Source organism: Mastigoproctus giganteus, chromosome 2 (assembly GCF_048544385.1).
Source record: "Mastigoproctus giganteus isolate SK-2022 chromosome 2, ASM4854438v1, whole genome shotgun sequence".
NCBI lineage: Eukaryota > Metazoa > Arthropoda > Arachnida > Uropygi > Thelyphonidae > Mastigoproctus > Mastigoproctus giganteus.
This window is the reverse complement of record NC_143576.1, coordinates 181,154,053-181,174,390: the sequence shown is the minus strand read 5'-3', so window position 1 is coordinate 181,174,390 and position 20,338 is coordinate 181,154,053.

The following is a 20,338-nucleotide window of genomic DNA, read 5'->3' as shown; positions in this document are numbered from 1 at the left end:
CATGTGTAGTACTTTACATTTGTCAATGTTAAACTTCATTTGCCACCTCTCAGCCCATCTGCTCAACCTTTCCAGATCCTGTTGCAGCAGCATAGTGTCAGTAGTGTCCTTGACAACCCTGCCAACCTTTGTATCATCTGCAAACTTGGACATTAAGCTTGATATACCATCATCAATATCATTTATAAATACAGAAAACAATAATGGACCCAACACTGAGCCCTGAGGGACTCTACTAATAACATTAGTCCACGATGAGCAGTGTCCATTGATTACCACTCTCTGTCTTCTCCCCCTCAACCACCCCTTTATCCATAGCAGCAATTTGCCTCCAATGTCACACTGCTCCAATTTGTGTAGCAGTCTTCCATGTGCAACAGTATCAAAAGCCTTTCTAAGATCCAAGTATATAATATCAAAGTTATTTCCTGCATCCAGTTCTTTTGTGACTGCATCATAGTATCCAATCAAGTTGGTCAGGCAAGACTTCCCCTTAACAAAACCATGCTGTGTCTGAGCTATAACTGAAGTCTTGTCTAAATGATCCTGCAGTGCTTCTTTAACCAGTGCCTCCATTAATTTTCCTGGAACAGAAGTTAAGCTCACAGGTCTATAATTACTTGTGTCAGCCTTTGATCCTCCTTTGTGAATTGGGGTCACATTTGCACATTTCCAGTCTATGGGTACCTCCCCTGAGTCCAAGGAAGCTCTCATAATTATGGCTATGGGTTTGCTTACTTCCTTTGCTGCCTCCTTTAATATAACTGGATAGATCCCATCCACTCCGGGTGCCTTTCTTGTGTTTATCTTCAACAGTTTCTCCTCCACTTTACTCCCAGTTATTTCAAGATTCTGTAGCTTACTGCTAGAGTTGAATACACCTCTGGCATTCCCCTTGCTGAATAACTCCTCATGTGTGAATGTCGATGCAGAATATTCATTTAGTTTGTTAGCTACCTGAGCAGGATCATCAACAGTTGACCCATCAATATCAAGTGGACCAATCTGATTCATCCCCTTCCTTCTAGAGTTTACATAAGTAAAGAACTCTTTGCTGTTTTTCTTTGCATCCCTTGCCAAGGATTTCTCGTAATCTGTCTTTGCCTGCCTAACCTCCTTTGTAACTTGGTTGCATATCAACTTGTATCTATCATAGGCTTCTGTGTCATGTGTTAATTTGTAAGTATCCCATGCATTTTTCTTCTCTGCCATATGCCTCATTAGTTCATCTGACATCCATTTTGGCCTAAACCTTGAACAATATTTCTTAGTTGGTATGTAAAGCCTAGTAGCTTCCAAGATAAGTTCTTTGAATGCTTCCCATTTTGAATTTGCTGTTGGTAACATCATCAGTTGGTCCCACTGTATAGATCGTTCTCTCATATTTGGGAGTAGTATATACATCTTTATCCTAAATTTGGTTAACATGTGTTTTATAATTAAATCGATGCACTTTTATATATTTGCAAAATATGTGGATTGCTTAATGGAAAATTTTCCCTAAAGAAAACTTAAAATTGATCTTTTAGATTTCCCATGATATTGCAAAAGAAAACAAAATTATTCTGGTATAACTCTATAGGGTGTCTCAAAAATATTGGTACAAACGTTTAGGGGAGGTAGGTAACATCTAAAGGAAGTGAATTCCGCATAGGAACCCATAACCGGAAACGTCACGGGAAAGTAGTAGCAGAGGCACAAGAAGCAGAAATGACAAAGACGGTAATTAGTGGCAAACATTTATTTGACATAATATTAACAATGGATTACGAGATGGATGCATTTCATGATGTTACAATAGATGCTTGAAGGTTCCACTATGAAACGCGATGAATGCGTGACACCGACGCACAGTGGATTGGCGGACACGGTCGAGCACATGTGGAGTTTCTTTGACAGTAGCAGTAGCGCAGACGAGTCTCGCCACGAGATCCATTTCCGTCTCTACAGGCGATTCATACACGATAGATTTGAGGGTCCCCCACAGAAAGAAATCAAGGGTCGATAAATCAAGCGAGCGTGGGGGCCAGGCAACGTGTCCACCACGGCCAATCCATCGACGCCCAAAACGCCTGTTCAAATGGTCACGAACACACCTTCCATAATGGGCAGGCGCCCTGTCATGTTGAAACCAAATGTTGCGTCGCACATTTGCTGGAACATCGTCAAGTAACCCTGGTGGAACTTGTTCAAGAAAGATCCGATATTTAGCGGAGTTCATGCGGGATGGTAACAGGTACGGGCCGACTAAGCAGTCACCGACCATACCTGCCCACACATTTATTGCGAAGCGATGTTGTAGCGCATGGGGGCGCACACCGTGTGGGCCCGCTGCTAATCCATACACTAGGTGCATGTCTGCCAGCCCACAGTTCGTATATCGATGCATGCTCTTCGCGCGACTACTGATTGAATGAGTAAACCAGAAATTTTCACGCGAACTGATGAACAGCGCCGTGTAACCGACCTACTGAGACGTTTCCGGTTGTAGGTTCCTATGCGATTCACATTCCTTTAGATGTTACCTACCTACCCTAAACATTTGTACCAATCTTTTTGAGACACCCTGTATAAATAAATAGCAGTCCTCAGAGAGAAATATGATGATGTTTGTTTGTAATGTGACACAATCATCCCAGCCATACCTTCTATCTGACATCAGCAGGATGGATTTGAAAGGAAACTTTATCGTAATAATAATAATAATAATAATGAAAAAAATTCGTTAAGAAAACTTAAAATTGATCTTTTAGAACGGTGGTGTTTGGTCAAGAAAGTGTACCGTACCACGAGTACGAACCCTAGGCAGTACTACAACCCACAAGCTATACTGGAACCGCGCCATAATAACGTGTGGCCGGTTTGAATGAAATGGAATGTCTTTTATATGTGGTTTTTACTTTTATTTAATTTATCTGATATTAATATTAGATACCTAACAACTTGTTTTGTTCCCTTATTTACTTAAACGCCCCACTTACACATCTGACCTTGTATTCACAGAAGAATTCCAGATTCAAGGGAACTTCTCAATTATGTATACTTCCCTTTGGAAAGGCTGAGTGTTCAAGAATGACAAAGACAGACATTAATATATAACACGACCTAGTTTATTTACATATATATATACTACATGAGATATAACTGAACTAGATAGCATGTAATATGACATACAAAGTTAAATCAAGGATACCTTGCATAAATTATTCTTATTCCTATTTCCCTTCACTAGCTAATCTGAGTTGACCATTATATGAAAACACTTGATTTATGCTTCTTGCCCTAACTCCTAACGCTTATACACATTCACCATACCTATTTCACTTACTCCTGGATACAATTGTGTTTCTTATATTAACAATCAATATGCTACTTTCATCATTATGCTCTGTGTTCTCACCATTCTGTTACAATATACTTGTAGATCAATCTTAACTTTCCTAAAGTCTCTATTTGTTATTAGTCTTTCATATAAACCAACAAATCTTCATTAATAAAAACACTATTTTCAGAGTTGCTCATATAACTCAATTATCTATAGTTAAAACATATTCAGAATCCGTGTTTATAAACTTACTACCCTTCTAACACATTATAACTATTTGTACATCAATTTCATCTGTTACTCATTCCTTCGTTTCCCTTGCATTATACATTAACCCTCCTTTTTAACATAATAAGCTCTGTTAGTATATCTACCTCAGAGATAACTTATCTTTCATTTTACTTTCTAGTGCTACCCCTTTTAATTAATTATTATACTATTTCACTAACAGTCCTTCTTGTTAACTTAGTGTACTTAATATATCGCTCACCTACTTCTATCTTGTTCTTTTCTTTTCCAGGGAGGTTTCAAGCTTCCATCAAAGGCTCTCTAAGCTGTCTTCTAAGGCTTTCCTTCATCCTATTTCTCCGGAATCTGCTTCAGATAATATTACAGAACTCTTGGATGCATGGGTCTGGCGTCCTTTACCTCCTGATCATGCTACTTTCCATTTGCCACCTCGCTCTGTCTGAGCGGCTGCGAATTCTGCGGCTTCGCTCCGTCTGATTGGCTACTAATTCTGCAGCTTCTTTCCGTCTTTTTTTTTTTAAAACTCACTCACAAGAAGAAAACTCACAGGGCGCTTCTCTTCTTTGCTCCACCTTATTAAAACTCATTCACAAGGAGAAAGCTCATATGGCGCCACCCTCGCTTCTCTGCCCTACCTTTTAAAAACTTATTCACACTAACACAGACAACAATCTCAACTGTGTCTCACGCTAAACCATTTTTACCAACACCAACAAAAACTGGGCTCTGTGTTTTTGCTAACTCATTTTCACAAACACCGGCAAATACTTCAACTTTGTCTTTGCTAACTCATTTTCACAAACACCGACAAATATCTCAACTTTGTCTGCTACTAAACCATTTTCACTAACACCGACAAATACCTCTCAACTTTGTCCACCTCTAACTCGTTTTTACCAACACCGACAAAAACTCAACTCTGTGTTCCTTAACTCATTTTCACAAACACCCACAAAAAACTCAACTTTGTCCTTCTTCTCTCCCCCGGTTCTCTCTTTTTGTTTCTCTAAATTCTGTACCGCCCCCCATATTTGAGGTCTGCCCTAGTTCTGAGTCTTAACCAATCTTCTCATTTTATCAACCATTCTTTCTGTTCTATTCGCCCATGTTATCTTTTCCCAAGCTGTCTCTTCAGTGCCCGATCCAACTTGTCATTTTAATAAATTTGTAAATTTCCCAGGCTATATGATCTTTGAAGTCCGCCGCCATTTCGTTATACTTAGCAGATTTATTTCACAAGATCTACAAAACTTGCCATCACCGACCGCCAGATGCCAGGCTTAATTCTCACCCGAGCATTTGTCCCATATTTACTTCCTGTCTCTTCTCCAGATGTCACCGATCAAAGGAATGTCCTGACAATATGGTCCACCCCACCATTGTTTTCCAGAGTTCACACCTATTTACCAACAGCCGTTGATACCTGTTTCCATTGTTTTGGTTTATTCCTGTGTGCTGCGAGCTGAAGTGCACCCCTATTGCCACTAGCCTTTCAGCTTACCGCTCCCTTCTATTAACCTTGTCTAATTGAATTCCTAGCGAGTGAGCCATTATCAAATAATATTCGTCAGTGGTAAGGTTTCGCCACCTGATTTATTATACTAGAAGCGTTACTTTTAAATTTACTTTTTTTAATCTCTCCTGAGTATAAAATATTTTTACTTGTAAGATTTTATATCTTACAAAGGGATAGGACAATTCCGCACAAGAGACAGGAAATACCCCTTGTGGATAAGAAGGAAAAGACTACCTAAGTGATTGACATAGCGGTACTGATCACTAGTAAACTGCAGAAAAACACATGGGTTAAAAATTAGGAAGTACACGAAACTAAGACAGGAGTTTAAAGGGATGTGGGATATGCAACAATTAACGACCATCCCGATCATCATGTCAACCACAAGAGGTGTGGTGCCAAAGACCCTACATAACAGCCTAGTAGCAATAGGTATCTCGGCGAACACCTACAAGGAACTCCAGAAAGTCGCAATCCTGAACACCTGTAGGATAATCAGAGAGTTCCTCTATCAACAGAATCACCAGACATAACAACAACCACCCTGTGTTCTTGGAAGCAATACGCGTCACGAGGTGGAGCACCCAATCAGGGAGAAATAATATAAGAGCAATAATAATTAATAACAATAATACAATAATAATAATAATAATAATAATAATTATTATTATTATTAATTATTACTTTTTTGTATCTCTGATTAAGTGATTGGGTCTAAGAGGAAACTGAGGATCCAAAATTTTTCTCGATATCTTCTCTGTACAGCCTAACTTTTAAAATACAGTCCATTCCTGTTATTTAGGACACATCGGGACTAGTGAATTTTGGCCCGATTAAGCGGCTGCCCCAATTATCCGAAGTTTCACGTAAATAGTTAAAAATACAATGGACACCTGCCCTCATGCAGCGCACACCTGCGCTCATGAGGGCAGTTGTGCGCTGCATGAGGACCCAAAGGGTTCAACTCGACGGACGAGACTGACAGTCCTTTTGTTGTTCCTTGCTGGACACGCCTAATTTGTGTTGAGGGTCTTGTAATGCTGATTACAAGAGGCAGAAAATGAAATAAAATTAAATAAAGATTAAAAATGAAAATAAAATCAAGTAAAATTGAAAAAATGAAAATAAAAACATAAATAAAGTATTTGAAAACAAAGGAAGGGTCGGTTTGATTGACATATCCAGAAGGAAGCATAATTGTAGTTAAATTTCTTCGCTCACTTTAGAGAAACACATTAAAATAAAATAAATTTCAAAGCTTCTTGAGAACAGGTTTATTTGATATTTAAGTTGTTTTTGAAGAGTCGGTGGGCATCATATATCTACAAATTTGCAATTTTTTAATCTTGCCTTCCTGTTACATTAGTTGAAATATCCTAAATATGTCCTTGCAGAGGATGCTTTCAGCACTGGATAATATCTTAATGCTCTGTTCAATGCATTGAAGTTTAATTTTGTGACTCATTTGGAGCTATTAATAGAACCTCTTAACAGCTTATTAAATAAGAGGAAATCGGCATTTTCTATTCTTTCTTCCAGCGTTTCAAGCTCAAAGAATTCACACCCCTCTTGATAGGATTTCTCACTATAATATAATGGCCTTACGCTTCTTTTTTTTGGGTATTTTCTAATTTAAATTTTTGGTAGGCTACCTGGGGAGACCAAACATGTGAGGCATGATCTTAGGTTGGCATAACATAAATTTCATAAAGAAACATAAATCATGCCAATTAATAAAATCTCTGTTATATCTTTTAAGAAAACCTAACTTATTGCTAGCTGGCTTCACAATATTGCATCAATTAGCCATTGATTTGGCATAGGGAGAAAGGTCTTCATCGACCACAAGGACTTCAACCCAATTTTCATAGATAGACATCCTAGAAGCATCCATATCAAAGTGGCGAACCACCATCAAACTGGAAAATAACACAACCAAAACGATGCTCATTAGAGGAGGAATCTTGCAGAAAAGTGCCCAAGCTATTTTTCTGTCTAGCGCTCAATTCACTGTACACCATGCACAACAACAAGTACATATATATATATCATTAACAAGTACATATATATATCATTAACAAGTACATATTTATATCATTAACAAGTACATATATATATATATGTACTTTATATATATATATATATATTAAAGAAGGTTATGAGGCTATGAGGGTTGCAGCGGCAGACTCCAGGGCGGGAATTTACTACAAGATTTTCAATTTGAGGGGCATCTAAACTCCCAGTCAGAAGTTGTGGCAGAGTGCAGATGTTACGTATTGTGATAATCTGAATCCACGTAGCTGTGTTCAAGTTTGCGTACAGTATGGATTTTTAAATTGTGAAGGACTTCCCGGCAATCCTATTCGACCACCGGAGCAACCGGTATTCCAGGCTGAGAAATTTCCTAATATAAGTATTGGGAGCAGAGGACCAAATTGTCCAAACATATAAGGATACAGGAACATTTCATCTTTGGATATGTTGGGTCACTAGTTGCTGGTTTCGAATCCCAGTTATTTCCTGTCTTACAGCCCAAATGGCAACAAGAGTTTTTGATCTGGTGTTCTGAAAGTGCCTTTGGAAAGTAAGGCCATCGTCCCACGTCACTCCTAGATCGGTGTATGAGCTGACTTTCTTAATCTGTGCTCCATTAATAGATAATTTGATTTGATTTTTTATGTTCTTATTAGTCATTGTCAGTTGTGCTGACTTCTCTGAGTCTAGCCATAAACCGAATTTACGTAGGCATGTCTCCAGGTCATACAGCTTAGCGTTGGCATGGAAAAGGATATCGGACACCTCAGATCCTTCGTTAGGGACAAAAAATATTCTATATCGTCGGCGTAGGAAATAAAATTATGATTCCGCGCCACAAAAGCCTCAAGAGCGGCAGCGAACAGAAAATCTGACAAAACACCTCCCTGATGAGGATGTATTCTGCACGGAATTCTTGGTGTGTTACAATTAGGTGCCTTGGCTTCAAAATGGTCTTGATGATTTGTAATAGTGTGCCCTCAATGCGGAAATAAACTTTTAATATATTTTGAAGCGCAAGTAACGACACATTATCGAAAGCTGCCTTTATGTCAAAGAAGATGATGTCATTCATTTAATGCGTGCAGCATTCTGAAGAGAGGCTCCAACAGATTAGTAGTAGCGGATCGTCTCGATACTACGGCATGCAGTTGTGTGGTGGCCTGTGCAGAAAAGCACTGTTGGGTTAAAGCAGGAAGGATGGCCTTTTCTATGAGTTTTAAAAGACAACAACTGATGGATATAGGTCGAAAGTCTGAAGAGGCCTAAGGGTTCTTCTTTTTTGGAAACGGCTGCACAAATGAGTGATTCCATCTCTGTGGGGAGAACCCCATCTGAAAGATGGGGTTCTCCCCACCGATGCAACAACACATGAACAATATATAAATATAGGCACCGCATATTTTTAAAATAAAGATATGAAACCCGTCGGGGTCAATCGCAGATTTGTTAGGCAAGGAATTAATGGCTTTGATGAGATCTTCTCTTGAAATAGTGACTGTGGGTAAAGCATTCTCACAAACGACTCCTCTCGCTAAAATATGTTGTGCCATATCCTCCAGCTGATATCCTTGCACATTTGTGTGCTTTACCTTCAACTGGCAGCCTTCCAAAGCACTCCTTAGCCCAGTGTCCGATTACTTAATTCCATTCCTAACGTTTTATGTTACGTTTGCATTTCTGTTTGTATATACCTTTCTTGCGGAGGAAGGGGTTCGTTACCCCAAAAGCTTATTCGTCGCCTTAAAAACTTATTAAATTTACTTTAGTTACCGCTTTCACTGGCTCTGGCTCTACTGTATTTCCTTCTTTAAATCATGGAAACCAGTGCCACAGGCCCATTCTCTTTATAATGATTTTGCTTAATTTTCCCCTTCACAAACGAACAAAATTCAATCTAAAGATCCAATGTACCGTTAAAGGCTAATTTGTTTTATAAATCTTTACCCTTCTGAATATCTTCTGTAAAAACAATAGTATTTAATAAAATATCACTTGAAATAAAATTAATTTGGAATTATGTTTCCCGTTGACGTACAAATAGCATTTCACTAATTTTACTGACGCCAAATGCAATAAAGTTTTCTTTTGGAGAATTTTTAAAATCTGGGCACTTCAACTGCATACAGTAAAATCTGTATTGGACGAGGTAGAAGTCTTGGAGGTTTCGTAGTTAGAATCCAATTTTTTCAGTGATTGCTGTCTTTTTTGTTGTGACTTTATGTTTGAAGTTGAAGTGTAGAAAGGACTGCAATTCATTCACTAAATATACGTACTACAACGATAAAATGTTGGTGAAAAATCTGCATTTCTTGTAGAAATAATGACAGATTTCTATCAGAAGCGCCTACATTTACACTTTTTGTACTTTGATTTACCCGCGCATTATACTTTTAAAAGAACAACTTGGTTGCTATTTTTAAATAGAAACATTTCTTCGAAATGTATAGTCTAATAGGCATATCGAAAATTTTTATTGTTTGTTCAGCCTTAGTGAAATGGTTCCTGGGCAAGGCACTTACTGCTCTCGCTAGTGGACGAATACACCTCTTGGCATGTATATAGGTAAACTGCATCACTGCATTCACGTAGACCGAAATTCGATATCAGTATGCATAAACGTTATGAGTCAGCCGACTTTGAAAGAGAGATGATAGATGGGTGCTTGACGGAGGGGTCATTCTCTGATGGAAGTGGTACAGAAATTGCACTATATCCTTTCTACAGTATCAAGAGTGTAACGGGAATAGGCCATTTCTTGAATTACATCTCATTATGGACAGCGCTGTGGGCGGTGAAAGGTGGTGGTTGAACGTGGCCGTCGACTTCTGTCTCGCATTGTTTCATCCACCCGGAGAGCGACAAGGGCACAAATCACTGCCGACAATTGCATATGCAGACGACTTGGCGGTTGGCGTTACTGGAATGTCGAGAACAATCTTAGAACAAAAGATCCAAACAATATTGGATGATTTATCCAACTGGGCCAATCTAAATAAGCTGAAAATTTCCCCTACAAAAACTAATTTCATGGTTTTTCGAAAGCAATTCAATTATGGCAGACCTCCCAGAGTTATCCTAAATGGCTCACAGATCCCCTACGTATCCAGCACCAAGTACTTGGGACTTACAATCGATGACAAACTAAACTTTCATACTCACGTATCCAAAATTTCTGAGAAAATTAAAAACTTCACTGCTGGAATTGCAAGGATTTCCAGAAAAGAATGGGGCCTCAGCAAAAAGACGTTGTCTTTATACTATAAGACTATCTTCCTACCAATTGCTGCGTACGCAGCAGGTGTTTGGTTCTGGAGGGTCTCAAAAACTAAGACTAGGACTAAACTTCTTTCATTACAGCGTTCGGTGTTGCTCACACTTCTACAAGCTCCTCGGACGGTGTCGAATAATGCCCTACAAGTTCTAGCAGGAACCCTGCCTCTGGACCTTTATATCTCCTACAGGGGTATGATCTACAATCTCAAAAAAGGAATTTCTGTAAATATTTTCAATATTGTAACAGACCCTACGAACAGAATAAAAGAGGAAAAACGAAGACTCTGGAAGGAACTCACCGCTGTTTGGCAGCAAAGATGGGCTGAAAGTGAACACGGTGAGGTTACACGAAGATACATTTCAAATGTTGAATTCGCATCATTACCCACAGTCTCAAAATGGTTTGTGCCTAGCATGACTACATCATATTTAATGACTGGCCACGGATCGCTCAGGGCTAAACTTTTCGAAAGGGGCCTTGAGCCTGACCCTTTCTGTCACTGCGGTGCATCTGAGACATGGCAGCACGTTCTCTTTGAATGTAATGATTATTCGAATGAAAGACAGGTACTGCTGAGTAAAATAAATAATCTCTCAGAAAATAATGTACATTTGCTCATCGAAAATTCTGATGTCTTCACTACATTTCAACAGTTCTCTGCGGCAGTTTTCAAGAAAAGACTTGCGGCTAGAAACTCTACTGCGGTGTCATAATGATCCAGATTAACTCACTTTTGGGAAGAACATATAGGAAGATAGCCATCAACGCAACAGGAAATGACAGGTAGACCCCTTTCTCCTCTAAGTGATGCTGGATGGGATTCCAAGAAGCTTTGTGTATAAACGGGCCTAAATTATTAGGAAGCTAACCTCGAAGAATTGTAAATAATTGCTTAACGTACAGTTAAGAATACCCATACTTCTGCGCACCCCAACACGCTTCTTTCTCATGAAATCTTATTTAAAAAGAAAAAAAAAAATAATAAAATAAAATAAGATCTTCTTCCCATAGGATGAATCCTGCAATAATCTGAAATGCCATCAAGCCAATTGAACACAAAAAACTCCAATTTCTGCTCTCTGACTGATGTAATGCTGCACGTACAGAAAATTTATAGCTACACGTATAGAAAAACCTTCTGCAAGGACGCTAGTGTTACTGCAAGTGCTTTAATGCATGCTGGGACCTCCTCTCCTGCCTAAAGCTCAGGAATACCATGTGAACTTTCTACATGGAAATCGCCTTGAGGAACTTCTATAGCCCTACTCTACAAGCTCAGATTCTACCGGGGAAGAAATTAAATGAGACTATATTTCCTGAACAGTTAGACTACTGGACAGTCTTTACAATTGTATAAAACAAAAATACATGTAACTATTGGTAAGTAACAACTGATGTTGCTGTAAAAACGACTGTAAATAATTCTGAAATTCTGTTGCTAGAACTGTCAAACAGAGAGACTGGTAAATCTCACTGTAATGTAAATAGTGATCAATGTTAACAGTTTATTTCCTTGTTAATGCTAAACTTAATAGGATAACTGATATATAATGCTACTGATAACTGCAGGTCTCTTTAGAAATGTTTGTCTTGGCTGTGTGACTTCAATGGGTTTTTGGAGCTCCAGCCTTGTTTTTTTTTTAATTTTTTTTTTTTTGCGGGCTCCCAGGCCTGGGCAGCCTGTGAGCGAGATAGCGGGCACCCACTCGTATTGCACTACCTCCAGTGGGTGCGGGATTTCGTGCACTTTGGCATGTAAAAGGTTTAAAAAAAAAAATCAGGCCTGGCTACACGCGCCTGGGGACAGGCACCAGACAGCAGCTGCACAGGAGTTGGCTGCTCCTTTGCAGAGGTCCTACATTCAATACAGATCCACTAGGTGGAGATGGGCTATGCCTAGGGGCCACCCTTGATACCAGGACACACACGTGTTTTGTACTGTGTTTCCTCAACTGTATTGTGAACAAAATATATATATATGAGAATGAAAATGTACATAAAATTGTATATAGATTATTGTTTATGTTTCTTGAAATTGTACATAATATTTGGGTGTGTAAATAAATGAAAAAAAAAAAAAAATGCCGACACAACGAATAGATGACCACAAATAATAAATAAAGGGAAACTGATAAAACACCAACACAGAGGAAAGGATAGCAAAATACTAAGGACAAACGGCATAATATGCAGCAGAATAAATGAAACAGCATCGACCTAGGAACCAATGCGAGTGGCTCCAGCCAGGATGTCGTCGCTCCCAGGATGAAACGACACACCTAGAAAAGGACCAAACCCCACCAACGATCATCAACAGACTGCACTTGCTGGAGGGCACTGCAAATCGCCGCTATGGCGAACTGGGCAGGGCTCCCTTGCCCAGCCCACTTTCTCTCCCTATCCCTGGTGGGGGTGAGCAGAAGGACTTCCTTCCCCCTCCCCACCCGACCACCCCCTCATTTCCCTCTGGTGGGGCAAGGGCATGCCCCACTGATATACCTGGGGTCGCCTTCCCTATTGACCCCATACTTCTGTCTTTTCCCCCCAGCCTTCCGTCTCTCCCCCTACTCTACCTATATCTCCAGCGAAAAGCGAATGCCCCACACAACGTAAAAATTTTAAATGCCAAACTCGACACACTTGCAACCTCTTTCGGCCTAATTAAATTCAAGCGTTTATCCCCCCCTTTTTTATTTTATAGGTCCTAAAAGAGCAGAAGGACTTCCTTCCCCCTCCCCACCCCACCACCCCCACATTTCCCTCTGGTGGGGCAAGGGCATGCCCCACTGATATACCTGGGGTCGCCTTCCCTATTGACCCCATACTTCTGTCTTTGAAACTGCCACTGAAACTGACACTGCCTAGCCACTGAAATCTCAGGACATTAGGTGGCAGGACCTGCCAGAGTACTTATCTTATCTAAAAATACTGATGTACCTGGTCTGCCTCAACGGGGCTAAGTGTGGGCAACTTTGGGGGCCTCAGTAGGGGTCCAGCGGCTAAACGGCCAGATGAACAACAGAACACAACACTACACATGTACAATATCCATACACTTTTAAATCTCTGGCCTTCCCAGTGAACTGGTACACTCACAATGAAAGCAACACGAAGATGGGGGAAACCCTGGTGCCGTTAGACACTAAATACACTTTACACTTTACACTTTTGCCGACTTCAACGAAGGAAGTGCCAGAAACGTATCCACCAAGATTATCAGGCGGGCATTAGCCGCAAAAGGTTATGGATGTCACCGACCCACCAGAGTCTCATTGCTAACACCGCGACACAGAACACTACGCCGGGCGAAAGAACGTCGGCGCTGAACCCTGGGTGACTGTACACGGGTCGCCTGGTCCGATGAGTCCTATTTGCAGTTATTTTGAGCAAATGGGAGGATGTGGAGCGGGAAGCTATGTTCTCGTTATATCAACAAGGAAATGTTCACGCACGTGGACAGTCGGTAATGGCCTGGGGCGTGTCCATCTAACACAGGTTGGGACCTCTGGTACGTCTACATTGAACGGTCCAGGTTACGTGTCTATATTTGCAGACCATATGCATCCCTTCATGGTCAACGTGCACCCAGAGGGCAATTGACTCGTCCAGCAGGATAGTGGGCCTCCCCACCCAGTCGTGGTGACTAGAACATGGTTCGAAGAGCATTCTGTACATTTTACGACCATAGAATGGCCTCCCCGTTTACGAAATATGAACCCTGTGGAGCATCTTTGGGATGATGTGAAAAGGTCCTTTCGAGCTTTGGATGCTCCACCCAGGAATGCGGTGCAGCAAGCATGGATGGAAATACCCGTGGAATGCTTTCGCGAATTAGTGAACTCGGTGCCTCGCCTCGTTACTGCCCTTATTCAGGCTAAAGGTGGGCCTATCCGTTACTAGGTAGGTATTCTTTGATTTCTGTCCACTCAGTGTATTTAAAGCAACTCTTTTATTCCAAAAAAATAAAAAGTTACATATAAGGTATCCGAAGATATTATCAAAAGCATGAGATTATATTGAAAAAAGAAGTTCGTAAAAATGAATATTTAAATTGGATGACAGTTATCATGCACGCGATTAATTGTGTGCCGAAAGTTCACGCAATTACTGAGGGTTAAATGTCAGGTGCCTCACTATAACTGCAGAGTTGCTTCAACGTGAAATAATATTACAAATTTATACTAAATAATTGTGCACATGTGCACAATGGTTCATTTGATGTGTTTCAATGGTTCAAAGAATGTGTTTCTTTCAGCGTGGTGTGGACGAGTACCCAGAATCATCTGTCCCCCTTATTTATAATGATATACAAAATATTCGGCACAAAACTTTCTTTTGAAACACGCTGAAAATGGCAGTCATGACGAGTGCCATTAATTTATGACCTGTTTCTGAGGAAAATTTTATTCCATTTATGGCAAAGAATCTTACTTTGCCTGAGACCAAATTAAAGGATCACGGAAGTTTAAGCTGCATGCAGCAGTCTATGAAAAACGGTGCAAAATGGTAAGGTCGCACCGTTCGGTTCGTTAATGTAGATAAAAACTAAGAATATCCGTTTGAACATCGTGAGTGTAATTTCAACACCAAAGCAAGGAAGGCATTAGAGGAACTCCCCGATTTACGTAATACTCAACTTACGGAAATTCTACTTTACGTAATGTTTTGCCGGCCAATGCAAACTTAAAGAAATCGTGGAAACGTATTTTGTCTCCCTTAGGAATAAATGGCGGTATCGTAATGTCAATCCAATAACACACATTGTTTTTTTTTTTTTTTTTTTGTAATTCGTTCCAAGTCCTTTCAAGTGGAAAATTTCGCTATATTACTGAGCTATTTATCTCTCTAAAAGGTCATATTTAAAATGAAAATTGCACTACCCTTTCATTGTTATCACATGTTTCCGTTATATGACTCAATTTTGAACACCTTTGGGATATTTTTATAAAGCACTTTTAGGAGGTCACGACCAAAAAACAATTTGCACTTTCCGATTTATTGGGCCTTTCTGTTCGTGCATCTAATTATAAACGGGTAGTAACTCGATCATATTGCATTTGTGATAATACCGATAACTGCAATTGTGTGACTTTTTGCGCTGTTATGGTGAAATGTGTTCCCCTTCACTGAAATCTTCAGTCATATTAAAAACAAATTTTCAGAAACTTCTGTTCATTCCTGTTTATGTATTACAATGATGAAGGGAAAGCGACCAACGGAAAGTTCGAATGCTGGCACTGCCAGGAAACGAAGCAAAATTGATTTAGAAATGAAGATGAAAATTATTAAGAAGTACGAAGCAGGACAAAGTGTGTCATCTATTGCACGGGAATTAGGTCGCACTGCTTGAACAGCGAATACTATTTTAATGGACAGTGCGGGTATAAAAAAAACATGTCAAAGGATCAACGCACTTAAGATCAACAGATCAACACTGATCAGATCCACTGTTGATCTTAAGTACGAGTTTAGCTGGGACTGGCCCATCTTCCCGTGGTGGGGACGAGTACCCAGAATCATCTGTTCAGGTGACTGAAGCTTCTGGGTAGCCAAGTGGCCAGAACATAACAACAGAACACACACATAATACACACCAACCTACGTCACACACATCTGGCCCATTTGTAGTTATACTGTTCTTCACAGAGATACGAGGCGGAGTTGACCTAACGTTATAGGAGCCGCCCCTTACAAAAACACATGTCCACATATTGATCTTAAGTGAATCTGGTCAAAACAGATTCAGAAGCGAGTGCCCCTGAGTCTAATGACCATTCAAGCAAAAGCAACAAGTATTTACAAAGATATTAAAGATAAGTACGGCAAACCCCAAGCCAAGTTTGTAGCAAGCAACGGGCAGTTTAATAGGTTCAAGCATCGCACTGGTTTCCAAAACATTAAAGTATGTGGTCAAGTCACCAGTGCCGATTCTGCAGCTGCAGAGAAATTTTGTGATTATTGGAAAAAATTATTGATGAAGGCAGCTATTGAACGCAGCAAATTTTTAACGTTGGAAAAAACTGCCGGATCGAACAGACATTGCCAAAGAGGAAAATACAATGTCAGATTTCAATACATCAAAAGATAACCCCACGCTCTTCCGGCTAATACAGCAGGAGATTACAGATTAAAACCACTGTGTACCATTCTGGAAATCAACGTGTATTTAAGGGCATCAATAAAGCCATCCTAACCGTGCATTTTCGATTGAACCAGAGAGCATTGATAACAGTATCTCTCTGTGAGGATTGGTTTTAATGCTGCTTCATTCCCGAGGTTGAAAAATATTGTAAAGACAACGAGGTTCCTTTCAAGATTTTGCTTCTATTAGATAATGCTCCTGGGTATCCTACGCATCTAGATGACTTCATTTCGAACGTGAGAGTGATATTTATACTGCAAAACACGACTTCGCTCATCCAACCTATGGATCAGGGTGTTATTTCGAATTTAAAGGCATTCTATTTACGCACAACATTTGCTCAGGCATTGTCTGCAGTAGACGATGAGAAACATTTTACGTTAAGAGACTTTTGGAAATCTTACAATATTTACTACGCCAACTTAAACATTAATAAGTTCTGGGCGTAAATTACTAAAAGTTGTTTAAATGGCGCACGTAACAGGCTTCGAAGAATTTGAAAAAGACGAATCATACGAAGCGGTTACAAATAAGATTGTAAAGGTTGCAGAGCTACTTCAGCTGGAGGTTGAGGCCAAAGACGTGGAGGAGTTAATAGGGGAAGAAGAGAAGGAATTATCTAACGAAGAACTTATTGATTTGCAGGTAGCAATGGTGAAAGAAGAAAATGCTGTCGAAGCTCAAGATGAACCAAATGAGGAACCGGGACGCTTCATCACTAGAGAGCTCGCTATGGCAGTTCGTGAAATTGCATTGGCAATGGCGACATTTGAGAAGATGGATCCTGACAGCGAATGATTCTTAAAAGTTAACAAAGTGGTGAATGACATGCTTGCTTGCTACAAAGAAATCAGCGAAGAAAAGAAAGAAGCCACCGTCCAGTAATCAATTAATATGTTCTTTCGTAAGGTTGAGCGGCCGACCCCTTCTAAATCTCCACAGCCCTCAACCTTCGAGAGACTTACTTGTCAGCTGATGACGTCGATTCTGGCAACGAAACTCGAGAGATGAAACTTACTGAAGTTATGCCAGTCTCCTCTCTTTTTATATAATTTTATAATTTTGAAATATTTTTAAATTGCACGTTTTTGTAATTTTTCCTGCGCATGAGATAAAAAAAATGAATAAATAAAATAAATAATTCTATTTACAAATTCGTAGAACATTTCTTTTTTGATTCAATCAATTCAGCGAGCACAGTTGGGAGTGCTGCACAAGCAGGGGGGAAATTCCGACTTACTTACCGTACCGCAGAACGCAACCCTTACGTACGTCGGGGAGTTATTGTACTATATTAGGCCACTCGAATATTTAAATTCATCTGCCGTGCATTGTATATTATGTCTTTAAATTCCGTGTATCCTCTGGTCGATTTGCCTGTTTTGCTGGACAAAAAACCCCCAGTTTCTGGAGGGGGAAACTTTGCTATCTATGCCTGAAACTGACTAAATCAGCCAAGGAGTGAAAAAAGCCCATTAAAGTTCCTCGAGTCATTAACGGGGTTCGAACCCGGGGCTTTTCCATCCGGTTTCGGGAGGACGGTAACGATACCACTGTGCTACGCACGCAGATGTCCACATGGTGCAACAGGAAATGTGATTCATCGGACCAGACGACCTTCTTTCATTCACTCAAGGTTCAGTTTCGATGCTCGCATGCCCATTGTAAGCGGTGTCGCCGGTGAACGATGGTTAGCATGGGCAATCGAAGGAGCCTCCGGCCATGCAGTCCCATTTTCAGCAGGGTTCGATGTATTGTGTGTCACAACACACACTATATCGTTGTTATGGGCCTATATGAGAGTTTGAAGGACAGAGTGGATGCCCTAGAAGGATCTAAATTGAGGGGCCCATCAAGCTCTCAGCTGCCCACATCAACGCCAGAGCTTGCACATGGTCATCATGCAACACAGTGGCATCCCCCAAGGCAGAATGCGCTGGTCCCACAGGAACTAGTACTTGTTAGTAACTCTATTGTCAGGGAAACGGGGAACATGCTTTGTAAAAAAGGATAGATGGAACAGGACCAGGCTATGTCTGCCAGGGGCAAAGGTTGATGAAGTTGTAGAGCGGATATCATCTTTTAAGGGCACAAAAGGTGATATAGTTGTACACGTTGGCACTAATGATATTAAGAGTAGGAGACCGTCAGAATTACTTAACAAGTACAGGTCACTGTTGAACAAATGCCCAGAATTAGGGTTGAATTTGAAAGTGCCTGCAATTCTGCCCAGACACGATAGGAGGGAGTATATGATGAGAGACTTGTCGATCAATTCGGCCCTGGAGAGATTGTGTAAGGCTCAAGGGGTAGAATTTTTTTCAGCCTGGTCTGCACTTGTTAACAGGAGAGACTGCTTATACAGGGATGGGATACACTTTAAAAGAAAGGGTGTAAGAATATTTGCTGATGCTATCGATGCAGTGTTATGTGGGTCGGAAAACTGATAGCTTGGGGGGATACAGGGACTAATAGTTTAACTGTAGCCGCAGGCAGAGGTGAAGGTGATTCTTGCACAACTACTATTAGAATAAGTAGCTATCTGGAGCGAGGGGTGTTGTGGGTTTCAGGTACGGATGGCAGTCATCGTGAAATAGGTGGGTATATGGGATGTGTTAGGGTAACTAGGAATATGAGTAGGAGCATGTATGCTTGCATGTATACCAATGCTAGAAGTATAGTAAATAAATTTGATGAATTTGAAGTGTTGGTCAAGACATCAAAGGCGGATATTGTTGGGATAGCAGAGACGTGGTGTCACACAGATATAAGGAATGCTGAACTGGAATTTGGGGAGTACAATGTGTACAGAAAGGATAGACAGGATAGAAAGGGAGGAGGTTTTATGCTCTTAATTAAGAAAAACATAAAATCAAAAGAAGTGCACCCAGTTGATATAGATGAACAGTGCTCTGTTGAGTCAGTTTGGTGTGACATAAGCACTGCGAAAGCAAAAATAAGAGTAGGAGTGTGTTATAGGCCTAATGACTCGAATGAGTACAATGAACAATTGTACAGAGAAATAGAATGGGCTAGTAAATCAGAATGTCTTATAATGGGGGATTTTATCTTCCCAGATATTGACTGGAACTTGTAGGTTGGTCACTCACACACTAGTCAGACGTTTGTGGATTTATTGGATGATTGTTTTCTGCAGCAGCATGTTCGAGAGGCAACCAGAGAAAGTAATACTCTTGATCTGGTTATCAGCAGTGATCATTCATGTATTAAGAATTTGCAGATAAAGGAACCACTAGGTGGCAGTGATTACAGTGTACTGATGTGGGATTTATTTAAAGATTTAATTACCATCAGGGGTAAAGGAAAGGGTTTTTATTTTCGTAAAGGGGAGTACAGTGGTCTCAGACAGTTTTTAAATTCTGTACAGTGGGACAACTGACGATGTTACCAACAGTGAATTCTAAGTGGGAAGCATTCAAGGAATTAATAGTGGATGCTACTAAAAGTTTCATACCTATTAAGAAATATTGTTCAAGGTTTAGGCCTAAATGGTTATCTAATGAACTAATTAGACTCGTAACAGAGAAGAAAAATGCATGGGATGCATATAAATTATCAAGCGACTCAGAAACTTATGGCAGATATAAACTAGTCTGTAATCAGGTCACAAAGGAGGTTAGGCAGGCGAAGGCAGATTACGAGAAATCTTTGGCAAAGGACGCTAAGAAAAACAGCAAGGGTTTCTTTACTTATATGAACTCCAAAAGGAGGGGGATGAATCTGATTGGTCCACTTGACATCGATGGCTCGACAATTGATGATCCTGCTCAGATA